Genomic DNA, 22307 nt, shown 5'->3' with positions numbered 1-22307 from the left:
TTACTTAAGTCCATTTTAAACATAAATATATACCATTTGCTATGTTTTTGAGTCATGTCCCCAAAGTTGAGTCTCTGTAATTTATTAGAGCATCTCTGCAGTGGCTTGACGAGAACGGATCGATGGCACTAACTGTTGAGGCATTCACAAGCGAGAGAAGAAGACGATGCGGCCATTACTAACGTGACTGACAGCTATATAGCCTAACTGTAATTGGTAGGCCGCCATTCACTTACTGCTAATGGCCACACAGAGAGACGTGCGGTTTAAAATCATTTCAACCATATATCACGTATCCGGATCGTGATTCACCTTGATGATCTATAGATCGTGAAATTTCTATAACTTTATCTTGAACATATTCAACCCCAGCCGTTCTTTAAAAGTTGTTGTTCTTGCTGTTGTTTTTGTTTTGTTTTCTATCCCCTCCTGCTCCAAATTTACACAACATTATTCCATATAACAGGGCAGAGCAAATCTGTTCAGCATGTAAGGACATTTAAATCAATAATACTATCTGGCCCAATGGCTGGACAGGACAAAAACAGGACATTTTGATGATTTTTTGTGATTTTTCGAGGAAGATAGAATAATGTGATGTAGGGCGTTATAGACATGGTATACACCAAAAGAAAGGTTAGACTCTCATCCTTCATCAAAAAAAACAAGTTAGTTTCTACCTTTTTTCGTTCTGTACTAATCAGCAGGAGAACATAGCGAAGTTTGAGCAAAATATCAACAAAAACGGGACAAAAAGGCTTTTTGTGAAAATATACATTTCAAGCATAACTTTCACTTTGACACAAATTTAACCACATATATTTAGACAAAATGTCAAAACAACGATGCCACAACATAAACAACACAAAAATAACAATTTTAAAAAGAAAAATAGCACCATGGACTATTTACTATTCTATTCTATTTTATAAAGCAAAATTTGTTCTCAATCAGAAATCACTCCACACTCTATATTGCTCTCTGGTTCTACCATATCTTACTCATTGTGTGGAAATATGGGCTAATAACTATAAAAGCAATCTTCACTCACTAAAAAAAGGTCAGTAAGGATAATTCATACTGCCGCCTACAGAGAACATACTAACTCCTTATTTGTAAAAACACAAATACTTCAACTTGCTGATATAGTTCATCTTCAAACAGCTAAAATAATGCATAAGGCTAAAAATAACCAATTAGCTAAAAATGTCATCCAATACTTCTCGACAAGAGAGGAGAAATATGATCTCAGGGAAGAAGTACATTTGAAACACTTCGATGCTAGGACTACGTTATGCTAGCCATAGCATTTCAGTATGTGGAATCAAACTATGGAATGGATTGAGTAAGGACCTCAAACAATGCACAACGATGAGCCAATTCAAGAAACAATACAAGCAGTTGATGTTTGCTAAATACAAGGATGAAGAGTCTTGAACTAGTCATGATGTGCTATATATATCACTATATTGACACTTACTATGGTACCCATTATGTCAAAAATAAAAATAAAAATAAAAATAAAAATAAAAATAAAAATAAAAATAAAAATAAAAATAAAAATAAAAATAAAAATAAAAATAAAAATAAAAATAAAAATAAAAATAAAAATAAAAATAAAAATAAAAAAATAACATTTTATTCGGAAAGCAGGAAGTGAACAAATATAACAGTTAGTGATTGTAAAAGTACCAGATGGAGGGGTAGGATTTAATAAGCTTTGCTTCTTTCAACTCCTTTTTGACATGTGGAACTGTGAACTGATTATGGGATGCACTCAATTGTAATCTGATGCATGTTCACATGAAATAAAACCATTACCATTACCATTACCATTACCATACATTTGCAACTGAACTGTGAGCGTGTTGCTAACAAGGACGTTTTTACTGATAAAAAAAGCATCAAGGACACAGTCAGACGCATGCGGTGTGTTGATACCGCATGCGCGCCATAAACGGAAAATGGACTTGAACCGAGGCAGCATTTTCAAGGGTAACGGAAAAAACACGCTAAACGCTAAATCAGCCTGGCTCCAACATATCCGTCCATCAAGTTTGCTGAACTCCAAATTGCAAAATGAGCTGAATCACACACAGACATCTAATATTTGAATTATTTTCCATGCAATTTTAAACTCTCGAGCTTGAGCTTGAAATATAGATCGAAAGCGTTTCTACAGCAGCCGAGCCCATCGACGGTGTTGTCATACGTTGTCATGTGATTTACCACGTCAATCCAGTCACTCGTGGAGATGAACTGAAGCTGGAATCAGGGCTGCAGGAAACACTGCGTTTTATCTCAAGAACTGATGGGGTGTATCATAAAAGTCTCCACGCAGCAAATTTCCACACGGGCATCACCTTCCATTACCATCATATTACAGCACATGAATAGAGAACGTATTTAAATTGGATGCATAGAAGATACGCACATCAATAAACCCGCTGGTATTTTCCATTGTAGGCTACCTGCCTCCCGTCTTAGTAATAATCAGCGCTCCCTGTGGGGGGGATGAGGCGAGGGCGACTGTGGGCTCTGATCAGCTTAGCCCCTGTGGATGAGATGTTTTCGGGCGTTTTTCGTGTGGCCATTTGGGTCCCACTTAGTGTGAATGATGGCGGCTGTGAGGGCGCCTCTGGCAAGTGTGACTTCAGCGATGGCTGCCTGGTCTCATGTAGCGTACAGCGCCAGGTGCTCGGGTGGCGTAGCACTCCAGTGAGCATGACTGATTGTGACTGCAGCAAGCATGATGCTCAATGCCGCACGGGTGAGGGCAACGCTGGTGACGACTCTGGCAGATGATGGTAAAAAACAGCTCTGCCGGCTCCTCCGACCGTGACTGCATCAACCCAGCTGTGGAAATGTGACAGGGTATCTGCAGTGAGCAGAATTTTGGACGCTCTGTGTGGGCTTTGCTAGGGCGGCTGGCGAGAGGGAGTATTGTGATCAAAGCGGCTTTGACGAGTGCGGCAAGTGAAGTTTGCTGGTTTGAGGAGACGCTATGGGGAACAGAAAAGGCTGGGGGAAGCGTGCAGTTTTTGTGGAGGGCTGATAAGTAATTTTGCTTGTTAAAATACTGCGGTACCTCGGTTTCTGCACACAGTTTTCCTTCACTGTCTCGGTTTTAGTACAGCCAAACAGTGTGCGAACAATACAGTTTGTAGAGGATTTTGTAGCACAGCAAATACAAATAGACAGTGTAGACAATGAATGGGTGAAGGAAAATAAGTCTATGGCATCATAATAGATGAAAATATATGAGCTGGAAGCCTCTTATTAAAAATATACAACATAAGGTGGTGAGAAACATTTCAATATTGAACAAAGCTAAATTTGTTCTCAATCAGAAATCACTCTGGTTCTACCATATCTTACTTATTGTGTGGAAATATGGGCAAACAAATGGACCAAAAAAGGTCAGTAAGGATAATTCATAATGCCGCCTACAGAGAACATACTAACTCCTTATTTCTAAAATCACAAATACTTAAATTTGCTGATATAGTTCATCTTCAAACAGCTAAAATAATCTTCAAACAGGCTAAAAATAAGCAATTAGCTAAAAATGTCATCCAATACTTCTCTATAAGAGAGGAGAAATATGATCTCAGGGAAGAACTAAACATGATGTGCTATATTATTATGTTATTATGTCATTGTATGGTCAGATCACCTCGTACTTCGGTACGTGACAAAAAAAAATCAAAATACAAAATAATTACAAAAAACCCAAAACCCAAACTTAAACTATATTATGAAAGCAGGAAGTGAACCAATGTAACAGTTACTGATTGTAAAAGTACCAGATGGAGGGGTAGGATTTAATAAGCTTTGCTTCTTCCTACTCCTTTTGGACATGTGGAACTGTGAACTGATTATGGGATGCACTCAATTGTAATCTGATGCATGTTCAAATGAAATAAAACCATTACCAAAAAAGTTTTTTTTGCCTTTTTGTCTCATTCATAAATGAAAAAGTCACTTCTTGAAAAGCTCATGACTGGACAATGACTGCTAAACACAGTACACTGGGTTACACCATCTGCTGCCCTGAAAATAGGAGTCATCAAATGCAGTTCACCAGACGCCAGCCCAGTTAAGCAAAGAAAATAACCCAGCGTTGCTTTCACTTGCATGCCTGTGTTGGATTTTCATGGCTGGGTCATGTGGTTTGAATGTGCTTTTCCTCATTAGTTGCTATTAAAGATGCAAATCGACATTCGATTTGTTATTTATTGTTTTATGACGTAAATATGGAAACATCCTCTGATTTCAGCCTCTCAGATATGAATTTCCTTCGTGAAAGCAGAGAAATTGTATTTGTGTTTTTGGCAAACTTTGGAAACCGATGATTTTCGTTGATATGCTGCAGACCAAACCACGAAAGCTGGGATCCACTGAATCCTTTAGATATCCCAGCTGTTGCTCACACTAGATCCATGTGATGCAGCTCGGCTCCGTCAAACAATAATATGAAGTCATGAAACACATATAATATAATATAATATAATATAATATAATATAATATAATATAATATAATATAATATAATATAATATAATATAATATAATATAATATAATATAATATAATATAATATAATATAATATAATATAATATAATATAGTGTAATATAATATATTTAATTGTAACAATTTTTATTAATACAATTATAATTAATTCAATTGTAATATAGTATATTATTAATATATTAATATTATAATATAATATATAATATTAATATAATATTATAATATAATATAACATGTGATGCAGCTCAGCTCCGTCAAACAATAATATGAAGTCATGAAACACATTAATATAATATAATATAATATAATATAATATAATATAATATAATATAATATAATATAATATAATATAATATAATATAATATAATATAATATAATATAATATAATATAATATAATATAATATAATATAATATAATATAATATAATATAATATAACAAATAAAATTTTAATGTAATATAATAATAATAATAAAAATAAAGCATATAAAATAATAATAATAAATGTATAAATCAAAAGGCACCAAAAAACACACACAAATCTACGACACTGCGGCTGCACAGGCAAATGCGACTTCCTGTTTACAAGGTTTTGGCACTGGATCAGGACCAGCTCCGCAACGGATTTAGAGTGCAACTGTTTGTGTTTGGCTCACGTTGATTTAACCGATCACTCAATTGATCAAAACAACAAGTTTCTAGTCGATGGGCAAATTCCAAACGTATAAAATCAAAGCTAATGATCCCAAATGAAAGTATTTCTGGGACTATACACAAGGGTGCTATGCTTGTTGACATGATCATTATAAGTCAGCAATGTTCATATCATCATTAACCTCTGATTCTACAGAAACGGCATCAACACGTGAAAGATTCCGAGCTCTCCAAGGTAACCTGTCACAAGTTGGGCTGCACGACATTCAGCCTGCAGTTGTCCTTGTTGAGTATGGTATTTGCATTCTTGGCATGCTGGGATCAGAGTCTGACAAGGATGTTTTCCTGCCTGACGCTGATGCTCGCTGATATTTAGCATCAAGGCGATGCCAAGGTGGAGCCTGGTAACAGCAACCACGCGACATTCTGTGGTAACAATGTCGTTTTCACATTGGCCAATGAATCGCTGAGGACGCTATCTTCAACTATTTCAACAAAGCTTTCTATGAAAACAAAGACCCGCCCCACCTCAACGCCATTACAGCATTTTCCCATCGGGTGCTTATTTTAGCACTCATTTGAATTTTCTTTGAAGAAATTCCAAGCATTTTGATGTCCTCAGTCAGGGGTCTACTGACTCCCTCTACGTGCACTGTCGCTGTTCCGGCTCCCGCGTTGTAGAAACCAGCTTCCAACAGAGTTACATCCAAATGAGAACCTGTTTTGTGGTTTTCCTTTTTCATCCCGCCAGCCTGTCGGATCTGGATAGTTTTAGCTTCTACAGCTTCCTGTCTTGTGCTCTAAAATGTTTAGAACTTTTTTTTGATAACTGAGTACTTTGTGTTCTTTGGGAGCAAATTCAATTCGTCTGTTAGACTCCACCCTCCATACACCATCCTCCATCTTCCACCCTCCATACACCATCCTCCAACCTCCATACCTCCACCCTCCACCCTCCATCCTCCACCCTCCATACACCATCCTCCACCCTCCATACACCATCCTCCATCCTCCACCCTCCATCCTCAACCATCTATCCTCCATCCTCCATATACGATCCTCCACCCTCCATCCTCCACCCTCCATACACCATCCTCCATCCTCCACCCTCCAACCTCCATACACCATCCTCCACCCTCCATCCTCGACCATGTATCCTCCATCCTCCATCCTCCACCCTCTATACACCACCCTCCATCCTCCACCCTCCATACACCATCCTCCATCCTCCATTAAAACAACAGTATTCCTGATATTTGTAACACCCATGACGTCCTTTTAATAAAAGAAATAAAAAAAAAGAAATCATCAAAGCCTTACAAAAGCCCAGAGGTACGATGCCCCCCCCGCCCCCCATCCCCGTGATACAGTATGCTGTGATGTATTATCTAGTGTGATACTGCTCAGTTGATAAATTCTTCAGCTCAGCATCTCTTCGCATTCATAGACAATTCCTGAGTGATCTGCAGCTGCATCTGAGCTAAATCAAAAAAATCTTCATCTCATTCAGGACTCAACACTTTCTTTTCTCATTCCAGACCTTTTATACTGCATGTCACATACCGTACTGTATGTCCTCCTATTGAATATGCATGACACTGTCTTTGACCGGTGCTGTGGTCCAAAATGCAGCCAACCCTGCTACAATAATTGAGTCCCATCTGGCTAATTCCATATTTCACCCTGCAATGCAACGGTGATGTAAAATAATCTCTGCAAAGGAAATAATTTGTTCTCTTCTGTCGTACCTGCTGCAATCCTGTGTAGGCTGCAGCAGCGTGACTGTGGCCAAAAGCTATACAATTAAACCGGCCACCCTCATCTGGCAGGCTGTGATTAAAAATAATAATACGGTGGTTGGGAGTAGTTGGTAGATGGCCCTCAAAGAAGGGGAGATTAATTTTTGCACGGATGTCACCGTGTACCGAACTCATTTGTAGAGGAAATCAATGCATGAAGAAATACCAAAACAATGAGTCTTTATTAAGGCACTGACACAATCTAAAGGTTTATCGGCCTGTTGTGTGCTATTTTAAGGATGCTACTGACCTTGCCGGAAAGCAAACAATACGTTTTTTGTATTGATGTAGTAAGATTCCGTTAACAGCATAAAGTCCAAGGGCAGCATCTACGGCTTCTATTGTTTTACGGTGTGATGGGAGCAGATGCTGACTCAGGAGGGGCTTATTGCAACATCACAATTTTGATGTAAAGATTCATTGCACAAAGCCAGACCACATACACACACACACACACACACACACACACACACACACAGAGACAAGGTTGAATTGTTTTCTTGATAAAACATTGTGCCGCGAGGACCAGACTATTGCAACACCTGTGTTCCTCTGACTCACGCCGTGGCGACGCTGTACAACCCCGTGCACACTAATTATTCAAATCCAAATGAAAAATGGCAAGATGATTAAAACTGCTCTCACCGCTCGACATAACAAAAATCCTCCCCTTGTCTCTCCAGTCGAAAAACAAAGCAGGTTCACCGGGTTGCCGGGGAAACCATATATTGTAGTTCTGTATGTGGTAGGGACATGGTACACATCATAATTAATAAAAGATATATTAAGGGTTTATTCAGATAATTGTCCAAATCGCCCTTACTTCTGTTCATACAATTTGCACTGTCTCTCTTTGCTTCTTACCTTCAAATTTGATCGGGACCTATCCAATTCCCAATTGTACACCAGTGAAGACATTATTTAGTCATCAGATACGGGATGAAATCCTAACTTAAACCAACAGGCATATTTGTGGAATTTGGAAGGAAACCGGAGTACTTGGAGAAAACCCACGCCCACACGAGGAGGACATGTAAACTCCACAAAAAGATACCTAAGCGGAGATTCCAACCTCGATTTACCAATCTCTTGATTGTGTGGCTAACATGCTAATCCGTATAAGCCACTGTACTTTATTACCTTAATCTCTAAATTGCCCATCGGTATGAATGTAAGAGTGAATAGTTGTGCCCTGTGATTGGCTGGCCACCAGTCCAGGGTGTACCTGCCTCTCACTCAAAGTCAGCTGGGATAGGCTCCAGTATGGCCCTGTTACCCTAGTGGGGAAAACTGGCAGAGAAAGTGGATGGATGGACGGACGGATGGCTGGATGGATGGATGGATGGATGGTTGGATGGATGGATGGATGGATGGACGGGTGGATGGATGACGGACAAACAGGTGGATGGATGGATGGACAGATGGATGGACAGATGGATGGATGAATGGATGGATGGATGGATGGATGGATGGACGGATGGACGGATGGACGGATGGATGGGTGGATGGATGGATGGATGGGATGAAAGGCTAAATGAAAGGCCAGGTTGCCTTATACGATGGGAGATACGTGATATGAAGTTGCCATCAGGTTGCCAGGTAGACACATTTAGCAGGATTATGCTATAAACGCAAGCTATTTCCTCCATACGTTGGAGTGGGGAAGCACATGCATTATGCATGCAATTATACTGGTATGTTTGTCTACCAACTAAGAAGCCAGTACTGCGTGCAAGGTGGTTTTGGTTGTTTACTTTGAAACTGTACATTCTTGTAGAAGTTTTTGGGGTTGGCCAAGTCTAGTCTAGTCTAGTCTTGGGCATCGAAGGGGCTGTCCAGTCCCACGACCAGAAGAAACAGATTGTTCTGGCCTGGCTCCTGGCACTATGTCACCAGGCAGAACACCTCGGTGTCATGGCCAGGGTCCATGTACCATTTCCAGGCTGCGTGAAGCCCAGTTTCCTACTGCATTTCCCCAACTTCCATGGAGCATTGCTGGGTGTGCTCCAGGCAGAATATCTCGCCACTCTGGCCGACCTCCAGGCGCCATTCCCGGGTGCAGGAGGCTCCTTCTCTGCCCTCCACACTAACCCAACCTTTCATGAAGCTTATCTGGACTTGTGCCAGGCAGAACACTTTGCCATTATGACCACTGTTAATGCTGGGCTCCACACACTATTTCCAGGGTGAAGCCCAATTCCCTGCTACATTTCCCACCCTCCATGGAGACTCATTGGGTGTGCTCCAGGCGTCGCTCTGGCCGGCCTCCCGGCACCACTCCCGGGCAGCTGGAGGCCTCTCTGGATGCGCATAACAGCCTGCCCCCGCTGCCCAAGCTCGAGCATCGCTTGTCAGCGCACTCACACGTGGTTTGGAGAAAGTCTACTGCTGTGGACAGAAATATTGAAATTATTATTATTATTATTGATTATTATTATTATTGAAATGATTATATTGAATATCAATATTGAAATGTTGATATTCAAGTCCAATGGTTTGATATTCATATCATCCTTGGAAATAACCCTACGAGAAATTCATAAAAAAGTTCAAATAAAGTTCATGTCATTAAAAAGAAAAAAAAAATCACAGAGCTGGTCAAACGTTTCATCCAAAAATAATTCTGATTAGCACCTTTATTTAAACCATGCTAACTTTTACGACATTGCCACACAGAATCGAGAATTGTTAGATACCGAAATCAAAAAGAGGAATCAAAATGAAACTGAAATGGCCAAAATCGAAACGATGCCCAACCCTAATTTAGTTTTCAAAAGGCTGGAAAAAAATAATATACTGCATGGATACTGTATATATACAGTATTTTCTGGCAGGTTGTTATATCCTAAAACCATCCTTATGATGATATATGATGATATATTCCAACCACAATTATTTATCAATTTCACTTCATAGAGCCAAATACTAGAGTATTTATGTACAACCAATATTGTATCATTGTTCATCTCGCTACGCCAATGATGCATAGTAATGCTGATACCTAATACACCTGTGTATTAGGTACACCTGACGCCACCGTGCAGCAAATCACAATGCAGGATTTGCTGCATCAACTCCAAGTCAAACCTCCACCTCTTTATTTGTTGCAGGAGCTCAAGGCACACTGATGGTTGCAGAGCAACAGGCAACCCACTGCAATCTGTTCTTAGGGGATTTCAACCTGGGAAAGCTGAGAGTTCCACACTAACAAGGTTAGTAACAAGGTTCTGCCATCAGGGGAAACCAAGCAACAATAATACGCCCAACGTACTTAAGACACACACACATCAAGGGCCACTTCCTCTCGCCACACAGACTTTTCCACGGTTCTGTTTGGAAAGGATATGTCTACAGTGTGGGTGTATATTCTACAGCTGTGTCAGTTCTATAGTAATGTCTCTGCATTGGTTTTAGGGGTTATTGTTACAAAAAACACATACAAAAAGACATTCATAACAAATTCATAAAGTCACAAGCTGATGCAATGTTACTGAAAAAAATTAGCTTAAAAACATTGGAACTTTTGCCACAACTTTGTGAAAAGCTCAGTGGGGGGGGGCAAGGGTCCTTGGGGGCTCAAAGGATGATATGCAAGGCCCCCACCCAAGAAAATGTATTTTTTTACACACAATTCCTGGAACGCCGGGGGGCAAAGGGTTTGCTATGTAACTGTTTCATAATTGTATCATAAATGGACATTGTTGTTGTTTCTGTGCCGTACATGTATTAGCACAAGGGGCACCGGGTCTCTCAGGGCGCCCTAGCGGGGGCCTCCTTCAAGGCTCCGGCTGGCGAAGTCTTGGAGGCACTGATACTTACATACTTATGCAGTTCTAGCTATAGCTAGTAGCTGTGTTTGCATACACAAGCTTTGAGTTGCGAAATTGAGTACAGTGGAGCCTCGGTTACTGTACTCCCCGGTTAATGCATGTTTCAGTTTATGTCAAAAAGAAAAGCCTCGGTTTTTGTACATTTTCTGGTTAGCACACAAAATGCTGTGCGTCTTGTTGTGCTGTATTACCCGCTACGCTAACGGTGTCCTTAATGTACTTATCACAAACCATAACTGTTAGCATGGTGTTAGCATGGAATCCGCAACAATAAGTCATTGTCCTTCAGCTCCGTCGCCTGTCTTTGATGTCATCGGTGGTTGACTCTGTAGTTCTTTGCTAACTAACACAGTTACGCCACGGCTGAAAAAGAAGCCACAATGCCACCAAAAAAGATCTTTCTGTGGGAGCCTAACCCTGTCTGTTGAGGACAGACTACCGTTACTCTCAACGAGGTCGGGTTCATTTTTAATATGCCAGAAGTATTGAAATTTCAACTTCCAGTAGGGTTCCAATTTTCCGTGTCAGAGGTCTGTAATTTCTGACATGCTGGTCCTCTGCAGTGCAGCATAAAGCCTTTTGTCTATGTTGAAAGTTTGATATTTATTGGATTACGCCCCTCTCAGCTGTGATATATCAAATGAATGTTTGACTGTGGCAGTGGTTCAGGGGAAGAGCACCATTTATATTCCTTCCGCATCATTTCAGGTCTGGGATAAGACGTTTCTCAGGACCTGAGGATGTTGTGCCTCTGCAAATACGGCTTCCCAGATATGCAGCTTTAGGCTTTAGCTTGAACTCCTAACCTTAATGGTCCAAGGAAGACTATACGCTTTATAATGAGTAAATCTAAAAAAATGCAACGCTGTAGCACTATTTTTAAACCGTCTTCTTAGAATGGGATTCATATTCTTAAAATGGATCAAAACAGTCCTCCTGTGGCTTCGTGAGACAAAAAAAAAAAACGTGTGAGCGTCAGAGAAAAGCACATCTGTGGTGACATCTGTGTATCCTGCGAGTGCCCATTGTTCTGCATGAGTTGATTTAATCTACTTGTATTAGCTCTCTTATACTCCCCACAAACACTATTTGGAGAGATTCATCATGAAATACACTTTTGGAATTGAAACCCAACACTAAATTGGGTGTTAGTGAGCAACTAGCAAAGACTTCAACCGCAGCTCATCAATCAATAGTCATTGATTTGCTCTGCTCATTATGCTCTCATTCAAGATGTATCAGGGAGTTTCATGGAATTTACTTTGATTCCCTACATTTTTGAGATGCGCTTTCATTTGAGATTACTCTTGGCAGGAGGCCTTACTTGCTGCCAAAATACTACAATAGCATTTTTCTTCATTCCTGTGTAGCAGACTTCAAATTTGGCAGCTTTTCACAAACAACCAAAAGGTTCATCTTTATGACAGCAGGCCTGGATAAGTCAAGAAAACGGTATTAACAACACATTGAAGATCCGTAAAAGGTTTCGTCAGGCAACTGGACCCCTTCTTGTTGGTTTAATATTCACCATCTATATTGCTTTCACATCATTTCAGGTCTGCGATGAGACTTGTCTCCAGACCTGAGGATGTTGGAGAATCAAGGAAACCGGGATCTTCTTGTTACTCGAAGAGTCCAGTTCAGTTTAGTTGCCTGTTGCCTTGATGCCTTGATGCCTCGATCAGTATGTGGAATCAAACTATGGAATGGATTGAGTAAGGACCTCAAAAAATGCACAACGATGAGCCAATTCAAGAAACAATACAAGCAGTTGATGTTTGCTAAATAGAAGGATGAAGAGTCTTGAACCAGTCACTCGATGGCCATCGGTAAAAGGTTGAATTGAGGCAACTAGACAACTTCTCATTGGTTGATTCTTGAACCGGACTTTTCCTTTTGTCCAGATGATATAATTGGCAACTAGAATCTTCCTGTAGGAAGAGGCTGAGGAGTCAACCAACAAGAAAAGTCCAGTATCCGTAACATGTCGAATCCAGGCAACTGGACAGAATGGAATAGAACAGAAGGCGAAGAAGATGACTTGGTTGGTTGGTTGATTGGTTGAATGCTTTTTGTTGGTTGACTCTTCCACCAACCAATTATTCTTGTTGGTGGAAGAGTCAACCAATGACTATTGGACCATTCCTTGTGGGGTTTATAATCAAGAAGAAGAATTGGTTGACACGTCCAGTTGCCTTGATTGGACCTTCTACGGATACTGGGCTCTTCCTGTTGGTTGAAGACTCAACCAACAAGAACAGTCCAGAAGGTTGCGTGTTCAAATCACGTCGGGGTCACCAGTGAATTGCCGAAGAACTGGAGTCTGAGGCGGATACTGGACTCTTCCTGTTGGTTGAAGACTCAACCAACAAGAAGAGTCCAGTATCCGTGGGTGGATACTCTTCCTGTTGGTTGAAGACTCAACCAACAGGAAGAGTCCAGTTGATGTAATCGAGGAGCTGCCTTGAATCGAGGCAACTCGAGTTGAGAGTCCAGAGGAGTCCGGTTGAAGAGTCTACCAACAAGAAGAGTCCAATTGAATAGAAGAGGAAGGACTTGGCAACAAAAGTCCAATTCAACCTTTTAGAGATTACCATGATCTGGAAAACAACTCACTTTGTAGACTCTGACGTAAAATATACGCCTCCATAACCACCAAGGGTATTTGGTCACGCTGGGTAATGAAGTGTCCGCTTCGTGTCTGTATTAACCCAGCTTGGCTCTCTCATTGTTCGACTTTGTTCCACTTCCCCTCATCTCTCGCCCGATGGAGCCGAGCTGCAAATACCCGTTCAAAGCCTCTTGGTCATGACTGACATGATCATGGTGGGGGTTTCAATACACTTGGAGGGCCCTTGTGATTCTTTCCTGTCAGCTAGCATCACTCTCCTCATCATCAGACATTAGCTATGCATTACTATAGCCGGGCGGCTTCCATCTCAGAAAGTAGCCTCTTGTAGATGGAGGGCTGCGTTATTTAGCATACTGAGTCATTTCCACAACATGATGTAAACATTCATTTCGGATGGGGTATTTTTCTCCCCCTTCTGAGCAAAGATGATGTTTTTGCTCAACTCTCTGGGAGACATTCCACTCATTTATCTTGGAATCACTGGAGATGCCCTGCATTTACTGCATCATTCCTTACTGTGCCTCCAGGAACAATACGGCAGTGTTAACCCCATCAAGATATTCACTGTTTTCCCTCCACGTTATATTTGAGACTTCAGATGTAGCCGGTCCACAAAGTCACATCAACAAAGCCCATCCATCTGGAAGTGGCAGAGAAAATAGCACCTTTCTCTGAAACAAATCTGCTCTCCTTGACACATTCTCTGCATGCTGGACGATAAATCAGCTCGCTATCTGTCCGCCACCACAGATATTTACTGGGAGACGACAGGGGGTGGGGGGGCTCCGTATGTCTCAACAGCTGAAGAAACTGGCTGAGAAAAGTCATTTACTCACAGTCACACTCATGAGCCGAGGGAGTCATCGCTTTTTGAGTCCTGAAGTGTGCAGACGCGAGAAGGATGGTTGACGGACCAAAGTCAGACTTTGCATTACATCACATTAAGAGTGGTGGTAAAACACGAATATTTGACGCACAGAATGGCCACGGGAGACTTCTTTCCTCTGCGCATTGATGCTACCTAACTAACATGACACTGCTAACCGCTCGCCTCAGCGTCATTCACAGACGGAAGAGTGGATACCTCAATTTCAAAGACTCAACAAGATGCTGGTTTGCCGTCAGCATTTTTTACCTGATGACTGGAGAGACACGTCTTGTGCTGGAAGATACAGCCATCCCAAGGACAGCGGATATCGTAGATGTTGTTGTTGACAGAACCAGCATAAGCATGCGTGTATATGTGTATGTGCACATGTGTATCAATGCACCAAAAAAAAAGTTTGGGTAGTGTTTTAAATACTCCAAATAGGCCAAGATACTGCAACTATTCAAGGTTATCATCAGTGTACGTGTTAATGCATGATCACAGCATGGATATCAAACCACGCAACGTTGGAAGAGGTTTGTTTTTACAGTTGTACTCGAAATAGGTGTATCCCAATGACAGCATTGTAAGCTAGCTGAAATTAACTTGTTTTCTCGAGTTATAATGCACAGAAAAGCGAAAAAAACATGTGTTCATTGTGAATGATGGGCAAGATTTTTACAAAAGTGCTTATTTTGAAATCATATTTGCTTCGATGTTTGCTCAAAAGTTGATATAGTAGCCCTTTTGTTTTTAATTACATTTTTCACTGAAAACCAATCATGTCGGCGATTGGAGAGGAAGAAGGAAGTGACATCATTCCAGAACCCTCCCTCTTAGATATACGTATGGAATACATTGTTTACATATTACTGTGCGGCATTTTTTGTTGATTTTCTGCTGTTTTTTCATATTTTTTTAATATTCCAGCTTTTTAATGGAATATTAGAGCAGACAGAGTACGCATGTTCAGATGTCCTGCAGACACCATCCACTGCATCAAATTCTTCCATATTACGTTCAGTGTATTTGGAGGACAGTTGTTTTGATACTGTGTCTCAGATAAAGGAAAGTTTGGGAGGGTGCTACTACCATCAGCTGTCCCGCATATTGACTACCGACTACTCACTTTTGTAGATGCAGATAAGCAAACAATAGATACCCAAATTATGTTCAACTGCAGAAACAATAAGAAAATGAAAATGTTTACTGTATACTGTATTCATTCATTATTAACTGTATTATGGAAAGCAGGAAGTGAACAAATGTAACAGTTACTGATTGTAAAAGTACCAGATGGAGGGGTAGGATTTAATAAGCTTTGCTTCTTCCTACTCCTTTTGGACTTGTGGAACTGTGAACTGAACTGAACTGAGTCGGGGGTGGGGGTCAAATGGCATTTTTAGGAATGTAAACAGGCCGTCTTGGTCTGTTCCAGTGTTCCAACAAAATCCTGCCACACAACAAGCAGGCATTATATCAAACAAATATGAAACAACAACAGAAAATCAACAAACAATGCACCACAATATTACTGTTATGTTCATATATACGGAATACATTGTTTACATGTTACTGTGGTGTAGTGCAGAAATAACATAATTGATGTGTGTTTAGGTCATGGGGGGAATGCTGGACCAGCTGATTTTACGACCTGGACTAGACCCCAGCCAATCACAAGGCCCATAAAAACAAACCATTCACGCTCACATATTCATCCCGATGGACAATTTCGTTTCCATTTAACCTAACTTGCAACTGACTAACTAACCTTGGAATGTGGGAGGAAGCCAAAGTATCTGAAGAAAACCCACTGGGAGAATATGCAAATTTCACACAGTGAATAGGAACCCAGATCTCCTGACTGGGTGGCCAACATGCTAACCACTAATTCACCGTGCGGCTAGATATTCCTCTAGTCTGCTACATACGTATACTGTAGACTACAGATCCTAGAATAATAATATGGCTTTTCATGCCAAGGCTAGCTCGCTCGTCTCATATTTAACAAATCTGTCAGTATCACCTCTGGTGGCAATTTTTATTCATGTGTGTTACACCAGATGCCCAATGGATAGTGCTTATTCTGTAAATGCTGAAAAACGATTGCATACATATCACAGTGAATGTTATTTTTGTCTTATTGTTGGGGATATTTTTCTTTTTTTGCTTTGCTGTGCGTCCATGGCTGTGTTTTGATGAGTGTGGTTGCCGGAAAGCATCCTCAGCATGACATCATGGTTCAGAACGCTCGCTGGGGGACGTTTGATAATCACAAGTTCATTTGACTCGTATTTGATCGCCGGTGACTGGCGGATGGATGACGGCAATATGACAAAAATATTTTGTGGTGGGTTTTTTTGTGTCATGAGTATTTTAAATCCAGCACCCAACTGCTTTGTTTGTTATGATCATCTTTTCTGGAAGAACACCAACCTTGATGCGTCCACATTAAGCGCACAGACTCAATGGAACATTGGCTCTGTCGTCTAACACAAGTTGGCGCGAAGGCAAAAAAACACTTCACTGTCATGCGTGGTGAAAGAAAGGGTTTGTTATGTTCGGATTTAGGTATGTGTGTGTGTGTGTGGCCGTGGACTATAGTTAGATATAGAACACAGTTCAGTCCCTCAAAGACAATCTAAAGGACTGAACTTGTTTCTTTTGTCAAAGTCTTGGTGAATAACTGATCACTGATGAGACGTTCCTTTGTACCCTGCCTTTGGCGGAAAAACAGATTGAACGTTTCAAACCGTACTGTTGCGAACTGAAGTGAAACCAAAAGGTTGCAAAAAGTTTCTAGAAGGCCATTGTGACAAGCCACGAAGTTAGTGTCTTATCCAAGTTCCGACCTTTTCATCCGGACGGGTGAAATGTCTTCCTATTTAGCAGCTACTGGACAGCAGGCTTGTGCGGACCTCCAAAGTCAACTTTGAGTGTCTCCCAAATTTCAATTCATTTCCATGAATTTGAATGGCAAAGACATCACAATTGGCAATCAAATCAAAGGAATTCAACAGAATTTCTATGAAATTCTAATTGATTGTTTGGGGTATTCCAGAATCATGCCATTATTGGTTTGGTCTGCAACATACCCGAAAAGAGGCAAACATGTCAATCATGGTTTTCCAAAGTCAAAGCGAATGGTTGTGAACTCCGATTTCCTCCCATGTTAGATTAATTGGCAACTCCAAATTGTCCATAGGTATGAATGTGAGTGGGAATGGTTGTTAGTCTATATGTGCCCTGTGATTGGCTGGCCACCAGTCCAGGGTCTACCCCACCAACTAGGATAGGCTCCAGCATTACCCCTGTGACCCTAGTTAGGATAAATGACATAGAACATGGATGAATGGTAGACCGAACCAGACCGTGATCAATGAATTTCTCCTCTAGAAGATCCAATGTTAATAAATTGAATATTTTCATAGTGCCAGCATAGAAAAGCCGTTTATTACTTTCTGAAGGATGGCTTTTTACCATTATTACAGCCCTGCAAACATGAAATAACACACCTAGAGTCACCTTTACACTCTTATTAGTCATTGTTTACAACACATTGTGCAACTGTTATGTTGCAGGGACAGCTAGCGAGCTAACCAATCAGCCTCAATTTTTGTCTTGTAAAATTAAAAAGCCAAAAATTCACCACTTCCACAAGAGATGGGAGGAGATGCCTGACATGTAATGTCTAGATGTTTTGTGTCATTACTGCCACCTAGTGACTAGAATACTACATATCTCATCTATTTCAATATGTTTTGACGAATAATAGGCCACAGTCAACCATGAAACAATGAATGTGTGAAAAAGTGTGATATAGCGAGGGAGTGATAATCGAAGCAGGATATAGTGAGGGATGGCTGTAATCAAAAACCAAAATAGATGATTGGAGCCTTATTGTCAACATCTTTAAGTTGATTTTTTTAGTAATCATAACAACACAGGGCTGCTCGGTGTTCTAGTGGTTAGCGCGCAGACCTCACAGCTAGGAGACCCGAGTTCAATTCCACTCTCGGCCATCTCTGTGTGGAGTTTGCATGTTCTCCCCGTGCATGCGTGGCTTTTCTCCGGGTACTCCGGTTTCCTCCCACATTCCAAAAACATGCTAGGTTAATTGGCGGCCAAGTTTAGCTGCTAACGCTAGCTATTATTGAAAAGTTGGCTTCTGATTCGTCAGCTTCCGATTCGGCACTTGAAGGATTCATCAACTTGGCTTCAATTTGTTATTTATTGTTTGTAATTGTGTTTTAAAGGAAACGGTCAAGGGCTGCACGGCGGTAGTGCGGTTAGCGCACAGACCTCACAGGTAGGAAACCTGGGTTCGATTCCACCCTCGGCCATCTCTGTGTGGAGTTTGCATGTTCTCCCTGTGCATGCGTGGGTTTTCTCTGGGTACTCCGTTTTCCTCCCACATTCCAAAAACATGCTAGGTTAATTGGCCACTCCAAATTGTCCATAGGTATGAATGTGAGTGTGAATGGTTGTTTGTCTATATGTGCCCTGTGATTGGCTGCCCACCAGTCCAGGGTGTACCCGCCTCTCGCCCGAAGACAGTTGGGATAGGCTCCAGCACCCCCCGCGACCCTCGTGAGGAAAAGCAGTCGAAAATGAATGAAAGAATGAATAAATAACAACACGATGGACCAGGACTTGATGATTTGGTCGACTTTCGTGGGTTCCAGTGCACCTTTTTGATGGTGAGGCGTGTCACAGCCGTATCAACTTGAGTTTAAGTTACCAAATATGGTTCCCTGCCTTACGAAAGGCATCCGACTAATACCAGTCATCCATTTCCTGAATATTTGACACGGCATACGGGTCGGTCCGTGACTGGCAAAGAAGCCTTGCAGTAATAAGTTTCCCGGTTCACATCCCATTTCGGGGCCTGTGTGGATTTCTCCGGGTACTTTGATTTCCACAATCAAAAACAAATCTAATTTCAAGCCTGTTACCTTGACCAAGGTACCGAATCAAGGTCTCGTCCCCCGTGCTGCACAGTGACTGCTGGGTAAGGATGGGAGGAATGCAGAGAATGTACATTGCTGTCCCTTTTCCACGCTGGCCTCAGTGCTGCTCACTCACACCATGAAAGCTTGACATTATAGTGATGACTTATGGAAGGGGGTGGGGTGCTGTATTTGCCGGAGCCTTGCTTCCAAGGTTAAGTTAGCCTCTGCTCAACAGTCTTGTCACTGGTTGCGACGGCTCGACTCAAACAGTTTCGCAAACACGCTGGGTCAGAGCCGCGTGTGCATTTATTTGCGCAAAACCTCTCGTTTGCGTCACGCGCCGTCACGTTGCTTTTAATTGCCCATTAACGACGCCTCCTTTTTTAGTGTCGCATCGGGCTCAGGCTGGACGGCGGCACCGCTGTCGCACTCCACGCCGATGCCCTTACAAGCGGATCACGCAAAGAAAGCACAGCCGCATGCATGCAGAAGGAGACCTGTTAAACCATCAATTACACTGCAGTCGCCTCACCAGCCGCAGTTGTTGCATGTGAAAGAAACACTGACGTGTGCACGTTTGCGAGCATCCTCCACCACATGTGCGGCACCTTGAACACGTCGACCCCAAAACAATACAAGAAAGAATTATAATTAAAAAAAAACATTCTCACCACTTGGAAATAAAGCTCCTGGTCCTGCTCCTTCTTGTTCTCCCTCCCGGTTTGGATTTCTTTGGAGTTGATGAGGTTCTGACGCGCGGTCCGGCTGATGTTTTTTCTTCTTTCTCTGTTTGCTGCTTGTTGTTCCAGCAGTGAAATAATACAGAAATTGGCGTCCTCTTGCAAAAAAAAAAAAAAGCTCAGCCCTCCTCAAACTATCCTTCCCGCCCCCTCCATGTACCCATCTCAGATTGGTGCTCTTCAGGAGAGGCAAACCCTGAAGCCGCGGGGGGCTGCGTTACAGGCGCTCCACTGGCCACGTGAACGCGCATCGCATGCAAGCGGGACAGCTTGTCTGTAATGTGCACGACAACCGCAAGGAAGGGACCCCCCCGTCCACTACATCCCCCACATGCATCAACCACCCACTCGTTTTGCCCCTGATTGCAGCAGAAAGCACCGCAGAGGATGGACTCCCTTGATCCGCATGCCCACCTGGGCTGCAGGTCCAAGTTCCAAGACATGCCAAGCTGACAGTGATATAGCAGCCTCATTTGAGTCGTGCAGGAGGCAGGAAATGGAAGAAGATGACTTCCTCCGTGTGACCTTGGGGGATGTTTTGCTCTCATCTGAGAGATGTGCTGGGGGGGGATGATACCTGATTTCCTTCTAAATTAGGCGATGTCGCAAGTGTGGAATGTCACCTTTAACCTCGAACCGTAGCAAGTGCAATCGGCGTATTGTCAGCGACTGATAGTGATTTGGCCAAGTTTAGCTGCTAACGTCAGCTATTATTGAAAAGTTGGCTTCTGATTCGTCAGCTTCCGATTCAGCACTTAAAGGATTCATCAACTTGGCTTGAATTTGTTATTTATTGTCTGTGATTATGTTTTAAAGGTAGTGTGGTTAGCGCGCAGACCTCACAAGTACGAGACCTGGGTTCGATTCCACCCTCAGCCATCTCTGTGTGGAGTTTGCATGTTCTCCCCGTGCATGCGTGGGTTTTCTCCGGGTACTCCGGTTTCCTCCCACATTCCAAAAACATGCTAGGTTAATTGGCTACTCCAAATTGTCCATAGGTATGAATGTGAGTGTGAATGGTTGTTTGTCTATATGTGCCCTGTGATTGGCTGGCCACCAGCCCAAGATGTACCCCGCCTCTAGCCCAAAGACAGCTGGGATAGGTTCCAGCACCCCCGTGATCCTCGTGAGGATAAGAGGTAGAAAATGAATGAATGAATGAGGAAACGGTCAATTTGCAACAATGACATTTAAAGTTCATGCCGCCGCCCATGGGGAGCTAGTTCTCTCCATTCAGCCTCAATTCCGGAAGTGACTCAAATCACTCAACGGAACGTCTACGATCTACGAGGCAGACATTTGGAGATGAAATCGAGAACTTACAGAATTTGGAGACTTAAGCCTCAAGACATGGAGATGAAGATTAGCCGCCTTCCAAATAGAATGCTAAGTGTAGTTATTGTTTTAAATGGGCTTCGTTATTACCATAAAGGGGTTTATTTATTGTATATATGTACATATAGCCGCCCACAGTAAACATTTGGCTATGAAAATATGTTATTATATAACATGTAGAAAGGTTTACAGCCTTGTTGCTATTGTGGAATAGTCCTTACAGGACATTATGTACCAACTTTGACACAGTGGTTGTTCTTGTTTCGTTCTCTTTTTCAAAATGTGTTTATACCGCACCTTCAAGCCAAATGTTTCTGTATTTGTGTATTTGTGGAAATAAAGATAGAAAAGAAATGAAACATATCAATCTCAACGCATTAGTATCGACCTGACTGATATTGTCATTGGTATTTTGATCAATGCGCCTACGCCTTTCTTGGAGATTGTGTCATAAAAAATGATTTCCATGTTGGACCCATCTTGTTTTGTGTGGCACAAAAGCTTACCATGTCAACAATACATCTCATCAATAAATAAGCATAATTCATCATTTAATAGCCTTTTTTCGCCAACCGGTCTTCCTGTACTTGTCTAGACGGTGTTGTGAGTCATAGCTTTTTCGAAAGATGAGTACTTTTTTTTTTTGTAGGTCAGTTCTGGCCGCAAATGTAGTCAGTGGCTACAAACACTGCATGAAAGAGCATCGTTTAATTGGCTGCTTGGAACCATCCTTTAGCCAAATGTATGGGACAGCGTGGACGATGTCATTAGTCCCAAAATCTTCATAAGGTGGACTTGCCAGGTTATCGTGGCAGTAAAAAGTTCATTTTCTCATTAATGACGGCTTATGATTCTTTCACCTCACGCAAAGAGATATGCGTGCAGAGTCAATGTGGACGTTAATTAGTCCCCCGTCAGTCAAGTTGACTCCAACCTGTCCTTCACCTCGTGAGAAAAATCAACC

At 41.8% G+C, this 22307-nt stretch overlaps 1 protein-coding gene across 2 annotated transcripts in view; it reads right to left on the bottom strand.

The window, feature by feature from the left end:
- gabra3 (gamma-aminobutyric acid type A receptor subunit alpha3) overlaps nt 1-20249 on the bottom strand; it is a 113782-nt gene extending 93533 nt beyond the window's left edge. Inside the window, exon 1 of one of the 2 annotated variants that reach the window (XM_058076970.1) lies at nt 19940-20249. The gene's annotated coding sequence lies outside the window, so the exon portion shown is untranslated. The remainder of the gene's footprint in view (nt 1-19939) is intronic. The other variant, XM_058076969.1, reaches the window with a different exon arrangement.
- Nucleotides 20250-22307: the final 2058 nt, after the last annotated feature.

This window comes from Doryrhamphus excisus, chromosome 7, assembly GCF_030265055.1.
Source record: "Doryrhamphus excisus isolate RoL2022-K1 chromosome 7, RoL_Dexc_1.0, whole genome shotgun sequence".
Taxonomy (NCBI): domain Eukaryota; kingdom Metazoa; phylum Chordata; class Actinopteri; order Syngnathiformes; family Syngnathidae; genus Doryrhamphus; species Doryrhamphus excisus.
Note: the sequence above shows the minus strand (reverse complement) of the source record. Positions and strands in the feature narration are given on the sequence as shown.